Here is a 12,149-nt window from a genome sequence, read left to right on the forward strand (position 1 = left end):
GCAGTCACAGCCCATGTTTCACTGCCATGTAGCATGGCTGTTCGTACACATGCGTCATACAGTCTGCCTTTTACTCTGAGTGAGAGTCCCTTTGTCGCCAGCAGAGGTAAGAGCTCTCTGAACCTTGCCCAGGCTATTCTTATTCTAGCAGCTACACTTTCAGCGCACCTACCGCCACTACTAACTTGGTCACCCAGATAGCGGAAGCTATGAACTACCTCTAGTTTTTCTCCCTGGAATGAGACAGAAGTTGTTTCCTGTTTGTTTACAGTGTTTATTGCACCTGAACATCTGCCACATACAAAAACTAAATTCCTAGTTAACCTGCCTTTGATATTGCTGCACCTCTTATGTGTCCATACCTTGCACTGGGTACATCTTATAGAGTTACTACCTACTCCTTTTCTACATATTGAGCAGGGCCATCTACCTGAAGGGGTTTGTGTTTTATCTACCTTCCTACTTATTTTAGCTAAATCTGATATTCTGGACACTTTAATATATTAGGAATCTAAGTTACACCAGATGGACTATATATGCATATAGAATCCTACAGACATCAGGAAACATCTACAGGTGGGTACGAATTTCTTTTTTGTTGATCAGAGTAAATTTCAATACATTTACCCACATGATTTTCACTAAGAAAATAGCTTAGATTTTTTGCGTGGAATCAAGTGCCCTGACCTCCTAATATGCTGCAGATCCCTTATTTTTGTTCAGAAAAGTGGTTGGGGGTGGGCATCCCGAATCAATGGAAATTTTTTTTTTTCCGTTGAATGAATTATAATGATCTCCTAATATGCAACAAACCCCAATATTTTGATCCGGGAAACAAAGAAAGTGGGGGAAGAACCCGCGGAAATTTCACCCCCGCCATTTTCAAATATTCTTTGCTGTGTTTTTCTTTACCCATATTTTTAGATAACATTTCGCAGAAATACATATGAGAGATTTGTTTTTCAAATCTATTCTGCAATCTGGAATTATTATATATTATCACGGATATAATTATCCAGTGATTTTAAGAGGTATGAAAAAGATATTTTGTTTAATATTATACTTTTACTTGTTCCACACACATACACAACTTCTTATGTGTTTTCCTAGATGACTTCTTTATCATTCTTTCTCTCTCCACAGACTTCGTTACCACTAACTTCTATAACCTCTGCATTTTCACTTATTCTTTTCAGTATTCTTTTCAAACTAGTTTGGATATTCAATCTAATGTAATCCACACTATCTTGAAAACGTATTTCTGCAATATGTCGTCTAAAATTATGGGTAAAGAAAGAAACAGCAAAAAAATTTGAAAATGGGGTGGGGGTCCGAGGGTTCTCAACACTCCCCTCCTCCACCCCGTTTTCCGGACTAAAAAAAAAGGTAATTCATTCAACGGAAAAAAAAAAAATTCCCAATGATTCCGGGATTCCACTTTTTTTCCGAACAAAAATAAGGGATTTGTGGTTAAAAATATCGAAATTTACCGATTTAAATTCGTCCCAAAAATGCAGCGAAGACATTTCTGCTTATCATGACCTGCGAGTTGGGGGTTCTTGTTTATTTAGACTAAAGTCGTTGGTTAGTTGAGTTGATGGTTAGACAACGAGTGAGTTTACGCATACATGAACGGACACACGTATGAGTGTGTGTGTACACATATGTATGCAGGTATGTGTAGGTACTGGCTGGCATAAGCTTCACAACTAATCTAGGAAGAACAGACTGTAGTCCCACGACTAGTTTAGTGTTTAAACATGAAAATATATCCGCTGTCTTCCAGTAGTGTAGCTAGAGTGTGTGTCGCCCGAGGTAGCCCCGGAGTTTGCGACTCCACACCACTCAAAAGTGCTGTCCCTGTAAAAGCGCCGACAGGGACGGACTACCCAACTCTTCTCCACTTTATTTATGAAGTGGACCCTATCGTCGCTAAATTTACTCCGAGCATTAAACTATTCAGGTTACAAGAATATCTGATTTGTCGAAAGGGTTGTTTTTTCCAAATCCTTTTTTATTTCCCACACTCAATAGGGTTAACACTCACGCTTGGGGTTATACACCACTCATGCGCGCTCTCGTGTGTAAGTGCGTGTAATACGCACGCACACACACACACACACACACACACACACACACACACACACACACACACACACACACACACAAAGAGAGAGAAGAAGAGAGTTGGTTATAGATTGGCAATGTTTTTGAAAATACCGTTTTAATCTGCTTTTTATTGTATGTCATATTTTTCCCTTTTTAAATCAAGGAAAGAAAAGACTAGTGATGGTAACGTTAAAATATTCGTGATGGAGAATTTTGCAGCCTTTAGTTTCACTCTTCCATCCTTTTTGTTGAAATGCCACTGAGGTTAACATTGCTTTTCATAATTCTAAGTTGATAAAATGATTATCAGTAATATCAATGTGTTACAATTGAAATAATTGTTGGATATTAAAACTAAAAAGATAATTTTACAGTAGTTTATTTAACTTCTTTATTAATATTCTTTTGTAAATGATGAACATTTATATAAACCAATCATTTAAGATCAATAGAATTTTGTTTGAAGTAAGTCAGCACTCCATATGTGAGCTGCATATTCTTTGATAGCTCGATCACTTGAGAATTTTCCACAACAGGCTATGTTCAACAGGGATTTTTTTAGCCATTCTTTAGTATTATTATAAAGATTTTCTACATCATCTTGAGCTCTAATGTAATCTTCATAATCTTCAAGAATCAAATAATGATCGCAGTGGTATAAACTATCAAAGATTTCTATAAATAGAGTGGGATTGTCAGGACTGAAGTAGCCATCTTTAATCATGTCCATTGCCCTTCTTAACTCATCATTACTATGATAATGGCGTGATGCTGTATAACCGGATGATCTCAAATTATTAACCTCTTCAACGCAAAGACCGAAAATAAACATATTTGTTTTTCCAACTTCTTCAGCTATTTCGACATTGGCACCATCCATTGTACCTATTGTTAATGCCCCATTGGCCATAAATTTCATGTTTCCTGTACCAGAAGCTTCTGTTCCAGCTGTTGAAATCTGTTCACTAAGATCTGTTGCAGGTATAATTTTCTCAGCCAAAGACACAGAATAATTTTCCAAATAAACTACTTTAAGTTTGTTTCCTATATCAACGTCATTGTTGATAACCTTTGCAACATTATTGATAAGCTTTATAATAAGTTTAGCCATCCTGTAGCCGGGAGCAGCTTTACCACCAATTATGACGGTACGAGGAACAACAAATTTCTTTTCGTATTTAATACGACAGTATTTTGTAACTATATGAAGACAGTTCAGTAGCTGGCGTTTGTATTCGTGTATACGTTTTACATGGACATCAAATAACGATGCTATGTTTATATTAATAAGATATTTCTCTTTTATATATTCTGCCATTCTTTTTTTGTGTTCCATTTTGACTTCCATTAAATCCCTTAAAATATGGCCATCATGCTCAAATTTTCTAAGGTCTCTTAAATGGCATAACTCTGTTATCCACGCATCTCCAATTCTTCCCGAAATCAAATCTGCAAGACATGGATTACTCTGAAGTATCCACCGCCTTGGTGATATTCCATTGGTTACATTTTGAAATTTGTGTGGCATCATCTCGTAGAAGTCTTTAAATAGTTGTTGTTTTAGTAAATTTGAGTGTAATGCGGCTACGCCATTAACTGCATGCGAACCGACTATACACAAGTAAGCCATATTTACTTTTTTGTAAGGCTCTTCTTCGAATATGGACAGTCTCTTTATTCGATCATCATCATTCGGCCAAATTCTTGCAACTTTTTCTAAATGTAAATGATTGATATGGTAAATAAGCTGCAGATGTCTCGGAAGTAATGTTTCCAATAATGTAACTGGCCACCGTTCAAGAGCTTCTGGCATCAATGTGTGGTTTGTATAAGCAAAAACATTGCAACTAATATCCCATGCATCATCCCAGTCCATGCATTCATCATCAACAAGTATTCTCATAAGTTCTGGTATTGCCATTCCAGGATGGGTATCATTCAATTGTATTGCTACTTTTTCTGGTAATTGATAAAACATGTCTCTTCCCCTTCTTTGTCTTCCATATTTATCAGCTTTGAATCTTCTTATAATATCTTGTAAAGTTGCTGCTACTAGAAAATATTCTTGTTTGAGACGCAATTCTTGTCCTTCGAAGAAAGAGTCATTTGGATAAAGAACACTAGAAATATTTTCAGCTAAGTTTCTTTCTATAACTGCTCTGATGTAATCTCCGTTATTGAAAAATTGCAGCTGAAATTCTTTGGTACATCTAGCTGACCACAATCGCAGAGTATTTACTCTGTTGTTCTTGTAGCCAGGAATTGGATAATCATAAGGTGTTGCAATAACATTGTGTGTGTCCAGCCACTGAAAGCGACCTTCTATAACTTCCACTCTTCCTCCAAAACGAACGGGAATTCGGTGTTCGGGTCGGGATTTTTCCCATGGGTTCCCGTATTCTAACCATTCATCTGCCGATTCACATTGCCATCCATTGTTGATTTTTTGTGTAAATATTCCATAATTATAACGAATTCCGTATCCATATCCTGTTACGCCAACTGTAGCCATGGAATCCATATAACAAGCTGCTAATCGACCAAGACCACCATTTCCTAATCCTGCCTCCTCTTCTATTTCTATGAGATTGCTCAACTTCAGATTCATTTGTCTCAAAGCTTCTTCGTTAGAATACATATTTCCAAGACATAACATGGCATTCTCTAAAAATTTTCCCATATAAAATTCCATAGAAAGATAATAAACCCTTTTTGGATCAGTATCATAATTAAATTGCTGAGTTCTGATCCAACGTCCGACAAGTTGATCTTTAACAGAATGGGCTAAGGCTACATAATAATCTCTTCTGGTGGCTACATTTCTATCTTTCATACATGTGAAGTGAAGATGTCGATTGAAGGATTTTTTAATGTTTTCTGTACTCATCTCGTCTGCCAGCCCTGTCATTCCACACAGTGTAATTTGCTGTTGCAAAGGCATGTTGTTGTTTTTTTACTAAAGTTTTCTATTATACTTTTGTTATTAGAGTTTCTTTTCCTTTAGATTTTGTCTAAACACTCGAAATATGTAGCTCGGTAAAGTCAGGATGTTTCTTTTTTGATACTTTCAACATGGCTATAAATTACATTGTATTACGTCACTGCACGGGTTTGCATGACCATTTTATGACATAATATTAATGGTGGATATAGATTCTGCTTTCTACCTTTATTTAAGCAAACATGTTCAGCTTTCGTTATAATAAAAAAAATAATTAAAGGCTCCACCTCTTCGATTCCTACTTTAAAGTGGGAAATATAAAATCCTAAGGTATATTATGTGATAATGTCACTTAATCGTATAATTCATCTATACAATAATGATCCAGTTTTCTTTATTTTAGGGTCCAGTGTAGATTGTTTAGGCAATCAGGATTTTATATGTAATATGACTGTGAATTCAAATTTGCTACTGGCAAATTGTTTCTATTTCAGTTTTATACTTGGTCAATTCACTTCACTGTTGGGGCTATTCACGAATAGTGCAGGCAAAATCTACATTCTCAAAATTGTGTAACATTTTGAGAAACCGTATTCCGAGCATGAAGGCTAATACCTGTATATTGAACTGCTATGTCTACCTTGTGTTTATGTACTTCTGTAAAGCTTGGTCTATAACATCAGAAATGAGAAGGTGCTTAGAGAGCTGTGAAATGTGGTTCTTAAGGGAAATATTGAGGATAGCATAGACAAATAAAGTGTCTAATGAAGAAGAGATGACCCGGGTTGCGGTAAATAGGAAACTGCTTCCTGAGATAAGGGCCAAACAACTGAGATTTTTCGGTCATGTGATAAGGAAAGAGGGTCTGAAGAAGTAAGCGATGACCGGAAAGATTGGAGGGAAAAGAAGTAAACGAAGGAGAAGGATGATATGGATGTCAAGCTTGATGAACTGGTTGCAAAGAGGCATTAAACATCAGGAATTGGAACTGCTACAGAAAACAAAGAACAGAGAATTGTGGCAGAACATGATCGCCTTTGTCCTACATTCTAGATATGACACTTAAAGAAGTTATTGGGGTTACGTACGAATTTACCTGGGAATGCTGGCTGCAATTAATTGTATATAAATTCTAGGTGGTAATTTTTATTTCACATTTGTATCATGCCATTGACATTTCTGCGGGTTTGAAGTCACCCAAAGTTACGGTACTTCTTTCCTTTTCATCTGCCACTTGTATTTTTAGCATCAATGCCTCTGAAGATGATATAGTTCGACAATCATCTTAATCTTCTCCTCAATTTATTATTTCTTTCGTAAACAGGTCTTCGAATTCTGTTTTGTCAGCGTCAAAATACCCACTTCTTCGCATCTTCTATGATGATCGAGTATCGTATAATAGCGGAAAAACACATAAACGGTATTCAGATTCAAAATTGACGAATTAGTCAGTGAATTGTGCTTTTGTCGACTCTTCGTTAACCACATCATCTTTATACCTTCAACATTGCAAAACATCATTGAATTTACGGAACTTTACTGGTAATGGTAAAAATTATTTTCATCCCTTTAACTGAATGTAACCCAGTATAATCCATCTTTGAATAGTGCTTTTTCGATATTCACCCTATCAACTAAAACAGATTTCACCCAGAGTTACAATACTTCTTTTCTTCTCATCTGCCACTTGTATTCTTAGCATCAATGTCTCTGAAGATGATACAGTCCGACAAAAACACATAAATGGTGTTCAGATTCAAAATCGACGAATTAGTTAGTAAAATGTGCTTTTGTCGACTCTTCGTTAACCACATCATCTTTATACCTTCAACATTGCAAAACATCATTGAATTTACGGAATTTTAATCCGATGCAGTTGCTGAAATTATAGAGGGTGTTCGGGCTAAACTTGACATTTTGCTTAAAAGGTAAAGAAAACACAACATCCCATCTTAAAATATACATTAAAAAATATCAACTAGATTAAACTGGGAGATAACAGTTTACTCACATTAACCGCCCTCAGCTTCCACTACGGTCTCAAGACGACTCCGTTTCTCATTGTATGCTTGGGAAGATCTTCGAACACCTTGATCTTGGCCCAGCTCGACCTTGGTGTCGTAGGCAGAGCGGTTGGTGTCTTTCACACTCAGTAATCTTTAAAATTATAATCGGAGGAATAAGGAAGCTAGAAATTGGGACTGATGAAATGGTAGAAACTCTCTGACAACCACTTATGATCTTTCAGGAGGTATGGGAACCGAATCCTGCTGTTATACATATGGCTTTCCAACAGCAACCCCCTCTGGTCAGAGATTGACCACTGTCTTCAGCAGCTTCACATAGCCGTCTGAAAATAACCTAAGGTTCTGTTCAAAGGTGTGGGGATGAATTCCGACGCGCGGGCACAGTCAGAACGCCTGCTGTGTCCCAGTTGGTCACGACTTCGCAGTCTCCGTTGCCTCTATGCATATCATATCTTATAGCTTTTACAGTGTACACAGAGCATTGAACAGCAGTCATAACGTTGGCATTTTGACGCCCGATGCAAATCATGATGTCACAGGTAACTCTTCCAATATTCAGATGGCTTCTAGTTCTCCATCTCAGCTAACTTTTTGCCAATTCCAACTTTAATGTTCATGCTCTCCAATGCCGCTCACTGCCCACCATACATCAAAATGTTCTCGAAAAAAGGAGACATAAAAAAATCGTCAAATTTAGCTCGAACACCCTGTACAGGGCCAAACTGAGTAAGATAATACTAGTCACTCAACAAATATACATTAGAGTGTATTCATAAAAAAGGGAAAGCACTTGCCTGTTTGTTATGAACATCTACTGTTTTTGTTACAATATTGACTCAGTTTCCTCTTTTCAGGTAATATTTTCCTAAAATTTATCTTTCCCTCTATTTATCTTCTGCGTACATACTTGCCTTCTCTAAATTCTTTTTCCAGCCATTCTATGTGATTTTATCATTAGCACTTCAAGAATGGGTATAGTGGCAGACACGTTTAAATTGGGGTATTGAGAATTTGTGACATTTGTAGTGAAACCTCTCTCTCGGGCATTCAATCACAAATGATAACGACGCGGCTAACATCTAGCCTTCGGCTGCCTTGGACCCTTGTGTCCACCACCCTGATTGGTTCTTATTTGCGCGGCAATTATCACCAGTTCTGTTTCGCGCCAGGGTGCATACCATCCAATCGTGGCCTTCAGATAAGGTCACGTGAAAGAGTGTTTTTCTGCTGTTCCGGTGAGCCCCTGTTCATCTATAAATAAGCCTGCTCCAACTACGCCAGTCGTCGCGACCACAGACCTTTTCAGGTCTGGTCGTTTGACCACATACCAACCAGCCAGTTTCTAGCGCCGATGTCATCACCACCAATGTACTGTCTACCACAATGTCGTCGCCAGCAACACCACCACCAGAGTACACACCAACAACGACAAACGCGGTTTTATCTCGACACTGTATGAGTGGATTATTTCCACCACGAAGTTAACAGTCAGAACCAACTTGCGAGAATCTTCTGTACCAGGTAACCGGTCGCAGCATCGACGCTCAACACACACAACATGTGACACCACAGCTCTGCTCTCCGGCCACAACTTTCTGCGTATGAACATTCTATCTCTTGTGTAACTCTTATACGAACTGGTATTTTCTTTATTATCATTCAGGACGCTTATCTACTGTGTTACAGACACTCTTTCAATGCTCCGTATTTCTCATTCACACATTATTGTATACACACATATTGTACTCTCACATATTGTACACACACTCTTACTTATACGACGGTCCGTCATTCATATTGTTGTATACGTACTCTTGTTCACACGAAGGCCTGACTTATGTATTGTGTTATTTATATATGCCGCATGCACGCACACACAGGCACTTCAGTTTTACTATGTTAATAAACTTGTCTGTCACTCTCTTGTTCCTTTACTGGCACTTGGCTCGCATCTCTCATTGCGAGCCCATTTTATGTCATATATCATGTTTTTTGTGTTCGACCGTGCGACGTGTTTAAAGGAGTCATCTTCCACTTCGTCGCCATCTCCTTTGGTTCGCACGGTCGTTCTATTACACGTTCATACCTGTGCCGGATAGTGGTGTAGTGCTAAAAAAGAATTGCAAATACGCAGCTTGAAAGTGTTTTTTTCAGATGGATATGAGGAGCAACGCAAGAGCAGCAAACCTATAAAGTTGTTATGGAAGGCAATGTAAGCTCAGGTAAATATTTTATTAAACTGATTTTAGTGGTAGATGGAAAGTGGTGTAGGTGGGAGCTTCAACACAAAGGACGTCAGTGACAACATCAGTGACTAGCTGACCTTTACATAAATTTAATGAAAATATGATGTAATTCTGTTTACAATTGGCCCCATACTGTCAGAGGGATATCATGACAAACGGACCATATACCTATACTGTACTATAGACGCAAGCAGCATTTTTTTTTTTATCAGTTTCGATAACAAACCCTACTTCATAATGGTGATGTGTAGCTATTTAGGATTTCACACGCTATAAGCAATACAGTACATTAAATGCAATTTTAAAATACCTTGAACCTTTGCATTTGGAGAGAAGTTTTAAGAGAATTTCCAAACTGGATTCACTATGACATCTTTGGATCTTACTATTCTTGCTTGTGTATCAGTTGCTGAACAATGACACCTTTGTCATGTGAATAGATAGTCATCCGGTTTCCAGATTGCGACATTCAATTCTTGCAATTGCAACAAATCAAAATGGTCAGGGTCCGGTCTATCATTTTTTGGCATGAAAATATGCAGTTCTAAATATTTTGCAGGCGACCGCTACGTCAGATTTGTTTAAACGATCTATGATAGTTTCAAGTTGACGTTTCCTTGCGCCCGCGTTTGGTTAAACATTTTTTGCCCATACGAAATTCATATATTCTTATTCAAGTTATCTATCTATTATATCCTTATAAAAAGCAAAGTTTGTTTATTTGTACGTTGAAAACACTAAATAAAATCAATAATATTTCAGGCTTTTCGTGTCATTTAAATTAATTTGACCATTCCACAGATAACTGTGCACTTATTTTCCAAAAACGGAATGGGGTAGGGGTGCAGTTGGTGGTGTATTGGCTCCTATTTCTAGCAATCCAGGTACTGTCTATTTCACTGTAATGCTTTTTACAGAGTGGGAAAATACTTCACTCAGTCCACTTTTAACTTTCTCTGTGTTTTTATCATAAGCACTTCTTTACATTTATTCTTTTTAAGTCGCCGCCGGACCTCTGCTTTCTCTCTGTCTATATGTCGCTCTCTGTGTCTCTATCTCTCTCACTACCTCCTTCTTCTTCTTTCTCTGGTTGTAAATGTGTCTTTCTCTCTTACTATCTCTACTTCTTTCTCTCTCTGGAGAAAAATATGTAAGACAGATAGAAAGGAGATTAGCAAGAAAAAACAAGTGAGACAATCCTAGCCCCCTAAAACATTACAGTAAATGCCATCAACAAAAATCTTACAAATGATCTCTGGAGACAGCCATATCTATAAACCTATCGACAAAGTTGTTGACGTGGACGATGCTGTTCATTATCCTGTTGAATTCCTCATCAGTCTGGAACCGTCCGGTATGCCGCCATACAATCTTGAATTGAAGAAGGGCGCAGTCACCATGCTTCTCAGAATCTTAGATCAGCTAAGATTGTGCAATGTACAGGTATGGCTGTAACTGAACTACAGCCTCACATTATCGAAGCAAAAATTCTCACTGAATATGGTAAGGGAGATATCGTATTTATACCTAGAATAGTTAATACCAACAGATGTCCCCTTTCATTTCAAACGATTGCAATTCCCAGTGAGAGTCAGTTACGTAATGACCATTAACAAGTCCCAAAATCAAACATTACAGGTTGTCGGTTTCCACTTTGAAGATGGCTGGTTCTCACATGGTCAATTGTATGTAGGTTGTTCCAGAATAGGAAACCCACAGAAACTCTTCATATATGCTCCAAAGAAAAAAGTTAAAAACATTGTATATATTGAAGTTCTGTAAATGTTTTATAGTTTTCATACAATACATTTCTCTATTAATATCTATATTACTTTCTGTATTTAGATACTATTAATAAATTTTCAAAATTGCTATTTATCCCAGTGCCCCAATAATTACAAATATAAACCTGAATTTGTAAACTGGGTTAAATAACTATAGATTTCTCAATAGTTCAGCGTAGGTACTTTGTTTTTCGTTGACCTTTTAGCTTTATGTTAACATCCGCTGAGCAGCTGATTTCCACAATTGTACACGGTTTCCTTTCTCTATCTTAAATCACTATGTCAGGTCGATCATGTTTACGTTTTATTAAGGTTTTCACTGGAACATTCCATCAGTACTCCTTCTTATTCAAAGTGACTATAGCTTCTATCATACTGTGGGTTCTTTTTTCTTTGGCTTTAAGGTTATCCTTCTGACGGATCTCATTATACAGTGTCTTAGCTACAGCATCATGTCTCTTCGGTATATAGTGTAGTGATGATATTTTCGGACAACTGCTTATTATGTGGGTGATATCTTCGGTGTTAACTACACAAAGTCTGCCCTGGTTATTATATTTTGATATTTTGCCTGCGTCTCTGCTCCTTTTGTGCATCGGGTATTTGGTTGATATTTCCTGTTCCTAGATTGCACCCCCCCCCCTCAAAGTGGGAGTTAGTAATCCGGTTGTTAGTCCATGATAGACTGCTTTGATGATCAATGTTACTATCATCTCGGAGCTTTCTGCTAACATAGTCGTGCATTGTCTTCTGGTCATATACGCTCATCCTTTCATCTGATTATATGTTGCGGTAAAATCGTGCGATTTCTTTGAGCAGGTATTTAAGGTTATCAGATAATGAAGGAATGCTGCTCAAGGAACTGCATTCCAAGACTTATGATGTTATCAGCCTCATGTATGCAAACTTGGTCAAGAGATACACTTTGACACTTGGTGGTTAAAAGATGTTGCCGAAGGAAAATTCAAAGGCAGTTTGGAACGATGTCAAACCTCTGCCGCCTTGTTTTCGTTTTAGGTAAAGGAGGTCTACTTCACTGTTG

At 37.6% G+C, this 12,149-nt stretch overlaps 1 long non-coding RNA gene and 1 pseudogene across 1 annotated transcript; one reads left to right on the forward strand and one right to left on the reverse strand.

Moving 5' to 3' along the window:
• Nucleotides 1-2,472: 2,472 nt before the first annotated feature.
• LOC106875821 (glycogen phosphorylase, brain form pseudogene) lies at nt 2,473-5,234 on the reverse strand (annotated as a pseudogene).
• Nucleotides 5,235-5,247: 13 nt separating this feature from the next.
• On the forward strand, nt 5,248-11,766 carry LOC128251578 (uncharacterized). Its single transcript, XR_008267177.2, has 3 exons — nt 5,248-5,380; nt 6,375-6,592; nt 8,011-11,766. It is a non-coding gene; the product is annotated as an uncharacterized LOC128251578 (long non-coding RNA).
• Nucleotides 11,767-12,149: the final 383 nt, after the last annotated feature.

This window comes from Octopus bimaculoides, chromosome 2 (genome assembly GCF_046866305.1).
Source record: "Octopus bimaculoides isolate indiv1 chromosome 2, ASM4686630v1, whole genome shotgun sequence".
Classification (NCBI taxonomy): Eukaryota; Metazoa; Mollusca; class Cephalopoda; order Octopoda; family Octopodidae; genus Octopus; species Octopus bimaculoides.